This window comes from Hyperolius riggenbachi, chromosome 5 (genome assembly GCF_040937935.1).
Source record: "Hyperolius riggenbachi isolate aHypRig1 chromosome 5, aHypRig1.pri, whole genome shotgun sequence".
Taxonomy (NCBI): Eukaryota; Metazoa; Chordata; class Amphibia; order Anura; family Hyperoliidae; genus Hyperolius; species Hyperolius riggenbachi.
The window spans coordinates 67959924-67972038 of record NC_090650.1 but is presented as its reverse complement, the minus strand read 5'-3'; the positions used below and the strand labels follow the sequence as shown (position 1 = coordinate 67972038).

The 12115-nt window shown below is 41.5% G+C and overlaps 1 protein-coding gene across 1 annotated transcript in view; it reads left to right on the top strand.

Moving 5' to 3' along the window:
* ZMYND11 (zinc finger MYND-type containing 11) overlaps positions 1-12115 on the top strand; it is a 136303-nt gene that overhangs the window by 13073 nt on the left and 111115 nt on the right. The gene's annotated exons all lie outside the window — the stretch shown is intronic.

Below are 12115 nucleotides of genomic sequence, written 5' to 3'. Positions count from 1 at the left end.
CCCACATGAGAACGAAAACATAAATTTATTGAAAATGCTCTGTAATGCCGGCTACACTTGATGCAATTTCTCACCCGATCAACGGGTGATCTGATAGGAAGTTGCATCGTGTGTACATGTCCAAAATGCACCCAATCGATAAAGCAATCGATTTTCCAATTGTGCACAATCAATCACTTTATCGATCGGGAGCCAATCGAACATGTTGGAAATAATCGCTATGCTGCCACAAAGTTGTTGGAAGGACTAATTCAGAAGTATATTTTCCTCCATTTTCCCATTCTGCCTTGCGTGTGAATAATGTAGTATTCCTGTATGTGTTTGTGCATGTCACTTTCTTCTGTAGGCTACAGATCCTCATCACACATAAATCATGGAGCTGTTAGTGTCTTCCCTCACACAAGGGCTTCCCTGCTTCTCACATTACATCAGCTGTCAACAGAGCTCCCTTGTTATCTGCCTCTCAGTTACTACTGCGCTTCAGCGTGTCAAATGTGGAGGCCAGTCACATTTATCTGTGAATAAACAAAGACTTGGAAATGTGGCCTCACATGGTACAAACCTAAAATGGTCAGGTGGCCTAAAGCTTCCTATGCCGGACTGCAGTTTAATGTCATAGAAATTTGTTAAAGTTGAATCCCAGGTTTAGTGCGAAAAAAAAAAAAATCCATTTAAACCCCAGACTCCAAACTCTTTTTACTTTTGAAAGGTTTCTACACGTTTTCATGGTGCTATGACACTGCAGTCACCGGTTTCCTTGGTTTATTCCCACCCTTCCATGGTAATGAAGAATCAGGCCTGGCATGCTTTATGGGAGAGGGCATGGCCCATACCTCCAAGGCTGTTTTCCTCATCCATAGAGAGGAGAGACAGCTGTCAAGAGAAACTGCACAACTAGTAATTACAATTATGGGAAATTTTTACTAGCATTAGGGGTTTGTATTATTGTGTTTTGTTTGTTTGTTTTGTTTTTCACCAATGGGATTGGTCAATGAGATGCAAATAATTCTGAGTTGCTGCATTATTCAAATTCAGTGCGCAAATGTATGCTGCTTGAAAGTGGATTAATCGAATTCCACACTTTCCGACTTGATTTTGCCCATTTTTCAAGCTACATGAATTATCAAATTAAATTGGCATGATCCCTGCAAAGTTATTTGCATGGCGGTTCTCAAGAGTCTCAATTCCAACAGCTGTTAGGTGCAATCATCCTTCTTTTTAGACACACTAGTCAAAAATCCTGCCCATTTAATAACTGGTGCTAGTTGAATACCCCCCCTCCCACCCGGAACACATACACGGCCACTGCCCGAAGCACAGCCAAATGCCGCACATGTGGCACGGACGCAAGAGGATGCAGGGGTGGGGATTATTATATTGGATATGTTACCACCCATCCACCACCTCTAAGGCCCCATTTACACCTAAAACCACAAAACGCAGGCGATTACCGCTAGCATTTTACGGGAGTGGTCTTTCCGAGAATAACACGGAAAAATCACTGGACACTGCAGCGTTTTGAGCGATTGCGATTAGCGGTGCTAAGCATGCCAATCGCGAACTGCCGGCAAAACGCTCCATGTTATGCTTTTGCGGTTAACGCTAACCGCAAACGTGGCAGTGAGAACACTGCCATAGGCTTACATAGGCTAGCGGTTTTTACAAACCATTAGTGTTTTGCGCTGAGCTGGAATTGCGCGATTCCCGCTCAAGTGTGAATTGGCCCTAACAGTGCATCACGTGGAAGAAAACAAAATGTCTTGTACCAGTGCTCAGCCCCCTTTACAGGTGGGAAATCACTGGGTATGCACCTAAAAGGTGTGTATGAGATCTGCAGATATCATAGACTATGAATGCATTTTGCAAGGACGGATCTTTTGCAGGAACAGATCTTTTGCATGTGTACAGCATCTTTGTGTACAGCGTCAGGCAAAGATATATTTTTTTTTTTCTGATGGGGAGTTCAGCTCAATAGAATACTGTGTAGAGTATGCTCTCATGAAACTGGTTAAAATTGGTCTGTGATCTTATATTTTCCAAAGACTTTTATCTGATGTGTGTACCCACCTTTAGGGTGTGGGGCCCCAAATTTCCTCTGTAGGCTGGGTGCACACTTGTCAGTGTGTGAAAGGTTGCGTCTTCTGTCATGTGCGTTTTTGCATTTTATCCGCACATGCATTTGTGTTGTGTTTTGCGTGCGGTTTAATGCATCTGCGTTTTGCATAATTTTTTTTTTTTAAAGGTGCGTTTTATGCAAATTACTAGTAAGTCAGCAGGAACCGGAAATACATTATAAAACCTGTTTAAGAGAAAAAAAAAAAACATGCAGAATGCACTAAAACGCAATAGCTCTGCGTCACCATTGACTTTTATTATGTGCGTTTTAGATGCGTTTTTGAAAAATATGCAACAAAATTTGCGTCTTTAAAAATGCATATTATACAGCGGGATGCAAAAGTTTGGGCAACCTTGTTAATTAATCGTCATGATTTTCTTGTATACATCGTTGGTTGTTATGATAAAAAAGTCAGTTAAATATATCATATAGGAGACACACACAGTGATATTTGAGAAGTGAAATGAAGTTTATTGGATTTACAGAAAGTGTGCAATAATTGTTCAAACAAAATTAGGCAGTTGCATAAATTTGGGCAACACAAAAAGAAATAAAATCAATATTTAGTAGATCCTCCTTTTTGCAGAAATGACAGCCTCTATACGCTTCCTTTAGGTTCCAATGAGTCTGGATTCTGGTTGAAGGTATTTTGGACCATTCCTCTTTACAAAACATCTTTAGTTCATTCAGGTTTGATGGCTTCCGAGCATGGACAGCTCTCTTTAACTCACACCACAGATTTTCTATTACATTCAGGTCTGGGGACTGAGATGGCTATTCCAGAACGTTGTACTTGTTCCTGTGCATGAATGTCTTAGTGGTTTTCGAGCAGTATTTAGGGTCGTTGTCTTGTTGAAAGATCCAGCCATGGCCCAACTTCAGCTTTTCCAAAATGAAGCTGGCTTGTCCAAATGTGCTTTAGCATACCTTAAGTGGCTCTGTTTGTGTTTTGGGCGGAGAACAGGCTTCATCTGCATCACTCTCGCATACAGCATCTTCTTGTGTAAAGTGCGCAGAATGGTTGAACGATGCACGGTGACTCCATCTACAAGATGATGTTGTAGGTCTTTGGTGCTGGTCTGTGAGTTGACTCTGACTGTTCTCACCACTTATTAGTTCTGTCTATCTGAGATTTTTCTTGGTCTGCCACTTTTAGCCTTAACCATAACTGAGCCTGTGGTCTTCCATTTCCTCAATATGTTCCTAACTGTGGAAACAGACCGCTGAAATCTCTGAAACCGCTTTCTGTATCCGTCCCCTAAACCATGATGGTGAACAATCTTTGTCTTCAGGTCATTTGAAAGTTGTTTTGAGACCCCCATGTTGCTACTCTTCAGAAAAAATTGAGGGAAACTTACAATTGACCCCCTTAAAAGGAACCTAAACCGAGAGGGATATGGATGTTTCCTTTTAGGCTGGTTTCACACCAGGACGTTGCGTTTTAGGGGACGTTATGGTCGCATAACGTGCCCCTAACGTAACGCCTGGTGCTCTCTGCTGTGGACGTCTGAGTGAGCCGCGTTGTGCAGCTTACTCTGGCGTCCGTGATGCGTACTCTTGGACGCATGCAGCATCACGTGGTCCCGCCCGGCCAATCGCCGCACAGAGCGGCCGCTCCAGGATGCAAACACTGCACGTCACTGAGTGCAGTGAATATTAATTAGCCATGTGCCTGGCCGCTCTCCGCTTCTCCCCAACGTTACTGAGCATGTGCAAGCAGTCTAACGCGGCTCTGCCGCTTATGAAGTACTGCATGCAGTACGTTGTCTTATGGCGCAGCGTTACTAAGTAACGCAACGTGGGCACTGTGAACAGCCCATTGATTTTTCATTGCTGTGCGGTGGGGTGCGTTACAGGCTGCTCTTACGTGCGCCTGTAACGTCCCACTGTGAAACAAGCCTTAAGCAATACCAGTTGCCTGGCAGTCCTGCTGATCTCTTTGGATGCAGTAGTGTCTGAATCACACACTTGAAACAAGCATGCAGCTTATCCAGTCTGACTTCAGTCAGAGCACCTGATCCGCATGCTTGTTCAAGGGCTGTGGCTAAAAGTATTAGAGACACAGGATCAGCAGAAGAGTCAGGCAACTGGTATTCTTTTAAAAGGAAAATCCATATCCTTCTCAGTTTAGGTTCCCTTTAAATACTCTCTCTCATAATTGGATTCACCTGTGTATGTAGGTCAGGGGTCACTGAGCTTACCAAGCCAATTTGCGTTCCAATAATTAGTTCTAAAAGTTTTGGAATCAATAAAATGACAAATTTATGCACCTGCCTAATTTTATTTAAACAATTATTGTGCAAGTTCTGTAAAGCCAATAAACTTCATTTCACTTCTCAAATATTACTGTGCGTCTCCTATATGATATATTTAACTGACATTTATTATTGTAACAACCAACGATTTTATACAGGAAAATCATAATAATTAATAAGGTTGCCCAAACTTTCGCATCCCACAGTAAAAAGAATACAAAACGCCTATGCGTTTTTGTTGTTGTTTTTTTTTTATGCGGCCCATTGACTAACATTATACGCAAAAAATGCTGTGTTTTATGCAACGATAGCGTTTCTGCCTAGTGTTTTCCCAGCCGTAGTCTGGGTCTCGAGGTGGTTATAGGGTCAGTACTGCAAAGAAAAACTGCTTCCAATAGTGTACAATCTATTTGTATCCAATATTAAAAGCAACCACACTTGCAGGGTACTGGGACATATCAGTAATTTGTCACGGTACACTGGCTCCCAAATGGCTGATTTTCCCATCCACACTATGGGTATCATTCATAAAATTGTTGTCGGTAATGAGAATCCGTGCGGGAAAACACAGCTGTCGGTATTTTAGACTTCTGTGTGGTCATTCATGAAAAAGTGCACAGTTGCGATAGCAGTGCGGAGATTTCCCGAACTAGGCAGGCGGTAGGCAGGCTTGCAGAAACACAGGAAGCTGCCGAATTGATAAATTTCTCCGTGTTCCGCTCTACTGCAGCTGCCTGGGAGGTCGGTGTCTCCATTAACTCAGCATGGTTCTCGCCACATCCAAGGGAGTGGTATTTCCCGTCCTCATACCGCTTGCAGTAATATTTATGAATTGACATTTTGTTACTTTTTTTTTTTTTACACCGCACAAGGCGGGGATTTATCGCTCTGCTCGGTAATGTCAGCTTTTCGTGCAGAAAGAGCCTTTATGAATGGAGATTTTGCTATGTGCTCGGTGAAGTCGGCTGTTTTCAGTATTTCTGCATGCGGAAATGCTTTATGAATGATGGCCTATGTGAGGAACGGAAGTTTTAAATTTAAAGTGGATCTGAACTCTTGCACAGGACACAAGGAAAACATAACAGAAATGCACCCTGCATATATTTAAAGAGTTTAGCCTGTGTAATTCCCCCTCATTTGTGTCACTAGTTGTAATTTGATCTCTCCCCTGTGTCACATGACTGCCACTGCAGATAAGCCCATTTGAAAGTGCAGGCTGTAAACAATATATCTGCTTCCATGAATCAGGAAGTAGAAACTGTGCAGATTTATTTTAGGATTTGTATCAGCTGTAACATACTGTATATTGTGGCATATAAGACTACTTTTTTAACCCTTAGAAATCTTCTGAAAAGTGTGTCACTGATGCCAGGTGATACACCCTATCCTGTTACCGCCTCTCAGATCTTGCTGCTGTGGACTGTAGTGAATTGATGCAGGCGCACATGTGCGAGATCTGAGCGGCAGAGAAGGAGGTAAATAGGATACAAAGGCGGGCCAGACGGGTGAAAGAGGCGTGTTTTATGGGCACAGCGCAATCTATTCTTCCATACCGCTCTGAATAAATAGGTAGACAAGGAGAGCTGAGCAATCCACTTAGCAAGAGGGAGAGTTGACCAATCCAACCAGTCAATCGCCTATGTACTGTTATATACTGCGTACCACATACAGTACAGCACCAGTATCTATTCATCCATAGCACCAGTACACGATCTTTTTTTTTTTATTTATTTTTACTTGCTGTGCATTGGAAGAAGGGTAGTCTTTTACGGCGAGTATATCCCAAACTCTATATTTTAACTGGAAAAGTTGGGGGGTTGTCTTGTAGGCCTCTGTGTGTGTGTGTGTGTGTGTGTGTGTGCGCGCGTGCGTGCAAAGGTTATTATGCTGCTGTGTATATTTTAGGCTTTGTTCGCATCTAAAAACAAAATCGCTGACGGCGATTTTTCTAATTTTTTTTTTCTGTGCCCCGAAAAATTGCCCCGAAAATGGTACATGCAGCGCTTTTGTGAACGGACAGCAGTTGAAACGCGCTGATATAAACTATCCCATAAGGATTCATTGCACAAGGTGTTTTAGGGCATTTTTCAAAGTCACTGGTGCTCAAAAAAGCGCAAAACGCCCTAGGTGTGAGCAAGCCCTTAGGCCTTGAACCCACTGCAAAACGCAATCACTAGCGTTTCGTATGAGCAGTTTGTAAGCGATTCCTTGAGCGATTTTTTTTTTTTTTTTTTTTTTTTTTTTGTATCAATTTGCCAGCGGTTGATTAGCGTTTTAAAGTCTGATAGGCCGTTCTATTATTTTTTTATTTTTGTTATTGTACATTAACTGCAAAACGCTAGCAAAATCGCTCCGTGCAAGTTTTGATTGATTATGCCAGCGTTTATATACTTTACATTGAAGCGCAAACGCTAACAAAATGCTGCATGTCCTGCGTTTGTGATTTTGCTCCGTGCAATCGCTTCTGTGGAATTTGCACCATCCATTTATATTGGCAGAGCCTTTAGGGAAATCGCTAGCGATTTATCATGCTCCCTAAACGCTCAAAAAATCGCTCTAGTGGGTTCCAGCCCTGAGAGCAGAGAGGAGTTCTGAGTTCAGGTCCACTTTCATTGAGTGTTTGCATGACTTTTTATACCATGTGATCCGTTGTTTTATGACTGGACACAGTAGTTTAAAAGATCTGTTTGAAATCTATTCATGAGCTGCTACCTTAAAAAGCTTGCACTTGCTGTCTAACAGTATTTTACTCTGAACTGTCTTCAAAATCTTTATTTGTGCATGTAAGGATAGAGCACCCAGCTTGATTGTATACGTTTATGGTGCCATTAACTAGTATGATGTGGATGAACATGTTGCCCTTGATAAAGCTGTGACTTGTTTGAAGTATTGATTTACAGAGTGTATGCTTTTGCTTCTTCAGGTAAAACACTACTTTAAAAGGACCACTGTCGTGAAAATTGTAAATTGTAAAGTACATGGAAACACAAACAAATAAGTATGTTTCCTCCAGAGTAAAATGAGCCATAAATTACATTTCTCCTTTGTTGTTGTTACTTACAGTAGGTAGTAGAAATCTGACAGAACCGACATGTTTAGGACTAGCCCATTTCCTCATGGAGGATTTTTAAGGCTCTCTTCATTTTCAAAAACACTTAGTGAATGGCAGTTGCTCCAGCCTTTTTTCTATCCAGCGTTAGGGATGTTAGGCCTCCTTTCCATGGACGTTTTCTTAGTGTAGCTGTAAACTTTTCAAAGGCCTACCTGCCGCCATTATTGTGCCGCATTGGAACATTCATTGAGAGCTGAACTGCGGCCTGGAACCCACTAGCAGTAAATTACTAAGCAGTTGTGAATTGAAAACCTGTGCATGTTAGTGGTTTTCTGCAAAACATGTACTGTTGGTGGGCCTGTAGGAGAGGGTTGGGGAATTGTGCTGTAAAGCATGTAAAGCTACTTTATAGTAAACTGAACCCTTCTGTCCATCCAGAGTTATAGATGTTGGGCCTCTCTACAGACATTTCTTCTGTGTGGCTGTGAGCATTTCAAATGCTTACCTGCCATTAATATTGTGCTAAATTGGAGCATTCATTGGAATGTAAAGGAAACCTGAGACAAACAAAATAAATAAAAGCATTTATACTTACCTGGGGCTTTCATTCAGCCCCTTTTAGGTTGAGGACACTCTTGCCGTCCTCCCAGGATGTTCTAATCCTCCGCTGGCCTGCCCGGTCTCTTCCTCCAGTCATTGCGCCGGGATTGTACTGCACAGAATACTTCTGGCAATGGGCATGCAGCCATGGCACGCACATGCGCAATATGCACTTGCTGGGGCCACTGGAGAAGGAGACCGGTCCGGCTAGCAGAGCATCGTAGCATCCTGGGAGGTCAGCGAGGGAGCCTAACGGGGTTGAGGGAAGCCCAGTTAAGTATAAATGCTTTTATTTTGTTCGTCTCAGGTACACTTTAAAGAGCATGAAGATTGTACATTAATGGGGCGAAAGAGCTCTTAATGTAAAGCTCTTGTGTTTGAGTTGCAAGGATTGTTGGTTGTAGTCAGCAACAACTTGCCCATAAATCATTAGAGGTCTAAAACTCCGCCCCATCAGCAAAGACCCACGGCCACATTTATCTAAAAAATGCTCTGGAGCTCAGTGGCTACTCCCACCTGCATTGCAATGGCCTGCCCCCAGTTCAGCAGCAGCCTATTGGCCCACAGCTGCCAAGCTGAGAGGGGTGAGCTGAGCCAACACAGGCAGCTTCGGATCACTTTGGGGGGTTGCAGACCTCTTATGATTTGCGGGTGGGTTATTGCTATTGCCACCCACCGATCCTTGCAGCTCTAACACAGAGCTGTACATTAAAGGATACCACAACTGAAATGAGACATAATGAGATAGACATGTGTATGTACAGTGCCTAGCACACAGATAACTATGCTGTGTTCCTTTTTTCTTTCTCTGCCTGAAAGAGTTAAATATCAGGTATGTAAGTGGCTGACTCAGTCCTGACTCAGACAGGAAGTGACTACAGTGTGACCCTCACTGATAAGAAATTGAGAGCAAGAAAGAGGTAAAAAAGGGGAATTTCTTATCAGTGAGGGTCACACTGTAGTCACTTCCTGTCTGAGTCAGGACTGAGTCAGCAACTTACATACCTGATATTTAACTCTTTCAGGCAGAGAAAAAGGAACACAGCATAGTTATCTGTGTGCTAGGCACTGTACATACACATGTCTATCTCATTATGTCACATTTCAGTTGGGGTATCCTTTAAGGGCCCTTTCACACCGGGGTAGTGCAGTATTTTTACCGCACCACGCCACCAGGCAATGAAAGACTATGGAGACTTTTCATACTGCCACGTTATTGCGAGACGGGAAGGAAGTGACGTTATCGCTGCATCCCTGACGCAGGGCCAGAACTACATTACCACTGCAGTGCTGCGTTGACATGCAGAGATCTGTGTCGTCACAGCAGTCATGTTAGTCTATGGTGACGTGTTTCTTTAAAGGGCAACTGAAGTGAGAATAAGGAGGCTGCCATATTTATTTCCTTTTAAACAATACCATTTGCCTGGCATTCCTACTAATTCTCAGTCATCAGTAGGGGAATATGTTTGTTATATTCTCCTACATTGCTTAGCGTAGGGGGAGCTGTCTCTCGGCTTTTTCCTGCGCCCAGCTGACCACTGGCGGAACAATGTCACTTGAGGCTTCCCAAGCCTTCTTTCACCCCACTGTTGCAGCAAAGGATCCTCCTAAACATATTTAACCAGAGTCAGTCAAATAAGCTTCTTCCGGCCACACACAAGTGCATTCCTGACTGGGCATGCCTGACTTGGGTCCGCTCATGCTCAGTAGGACAAAGTGCATGTGTACTGTATTGTATTGAAAAACACTAATTTGCTTGGAAGACCATGGACAGCAATTACACACACCACCCCACACACCACACACACCTACCTTAAAATTGGCATTAGACTATGGTCTGGAGATTATACATTGACAGACACCCACATGGCTAACCTTAACCATTCCTTTCTCCTGCACCAATCCACCGTGAAAAGGAAAAATCGAAATAGAGCTGTATTTTTGGGAAATGAATTTGATTGGGTGCCTATGACGGTGGCCAAACGTTCTCTGATAGCATGTGCACAAATTTCTGATTGTTATGCTGTGGAAGACTATATAGATTTATATTAATGTACACTTGTCTGTCACTATGCAGCTGATAACACACTGCAAAGAGCAGACTGGACCAGCAACTGAATAGAGAATGTTTTACTGCTGGAAAATCATAAGGAAAAAAGCGCAACATATGTTTAGTAAACTGTGTGCAAATGTGGTCCTGGATGTTGAATGTTTCCTTCAATCTGGCTAGGGTGAATCCACTTTACAAATGGGCTTTACACAAAACATGTAGCCATGCTTTTATTTTAGTTTTGGTTTAGCAGTGTTTGCTTTAATCACGTTACTGCTGTTGCGGCATTAATCTAAATATAGAGATGTGAATTTTTTTTTCTTATAGCCTTTTTAGATGTATGATGCTCTGTATGCTTATAATGTATTGTACTGGTGGTTGGTGCTATGGCTAAACATTTCAGACACCCCTGCTAGTGATGATCGCAACCTGCTACATTTTTTGTTGTTGTCAATTTTCGTAATTACGATTTGAACATTCAGTTGATTTTGTGTAATACATTCATAATTTTGAATAATTTTTGCATAACTTCTTGCCGACTTTCACCCCACAAGGGTTTTACCCTAACGGACGAGCAATTTCCACGCAATTTTTTTTTTTTTTTTTTTTATTTTTTTTTTTATTTTGCCACCAATTAAGCTTTTTCTGGGTAGTACATTTTACTTAGAATTTTTTCATTCTAAAAGCATTTTAACGGGAAAAATAAAAAATGGAAAAAAAATCATTATTTTTCAGGTTTTTAGCCCTTATAGTTTTAAAATAAAAGTGGAAAGGAATTCATTGTATTAATATTTAAGTGTGTGTGTAATTTTAACTTTTTGCCCACTAGATCACTAGATGACACTGCGAACACTCCTGTTTTACAGGTGTTGGTTTTTGTTTTTTACAATTTACTAGCCTCTGGCAGCTTCCTGTTTTATGAATGGACATGGCCCCTGATTGGGGTCATGTCCATTCATTCCAGGCATTGCAATCACAGATCGTGGTGTCCCGACGGGTAGTGGGGGAGGAGCGCACATGTGCGCAGCGGTAGCGAGCGATGCATTAAAACGTCTTATTGGAGCCATTAACTTGCTTCAACAGGACGTTTTAATGCATCATTTTGGCTGTAAATGGTTAATAGCAAAGCCCCCATACATGCTATTGTCATCAAATTTGTTACATATTTTAAAGAGAATAGTGGGAATAAGTTAAAAAAAATGTTTTTGAAAAAAAATCTATTTTAACTACTTTGGCCTCCTGGACGTACTAGCTACGCGCCCGCTCCCGGCCGCGGTTCATTAGCCTGGCAATCAGCGAATTGGGCTTTGGTGTCCAATCACTGATTCATCTCCCCCGCTTTTTCTGGCTGTTGCGTCCCCCATGCGTCCCTCTAAGCGTATGTTACGCTTAGAGTGACGTCATGTAAACAAACTCATGGCCGCCATCTTGTGGCCAAAAAGTAAAACTACAACTAAAAGTAAAAAAAATAAAACTCAACACACATTTACACTCTAAGACTACTGTTTACATCCCACCCTCCCAAAAATACCCAAATAAAATGTTTAATATAAAAAATAGACATTACAATAATAAAAAAAAATGTAAATATTTACCTAAGGATCTAAACTTTTTAAATAGCAATGTGAAGATGAAATATTTCTATTTTTTTTTTATTTTAAACTTGTATATAGTGATAGATGCAAAACGGAAAAAATGCACCTTTATTTCCAAATAAAATATTGTCGCCATACATTGTGATAGGGACATAATTTTAACGGTGTAATAACTGGGACATATGGGCAAATACAATACGTGAGTTTTAATTATGGAGGCATGTATTATTTTAAAACTATAATGGCTGAAAACAGAGAAATTATTATTTTTTTCCCTTTTTTTTTTTTCTTATTCTTCCTGTTAAAATGCATTTACAGTAAAGTGGCTCTTAGCAAAATATACCCCCCAAAGAAAGCCTAATTGGTGGCGGAAAAAACAAGATATAGATCAGTTCATTGTGATAAGTAGTGATAAAGTTATAGGCTAATGAATGGGAGGTGAAAATT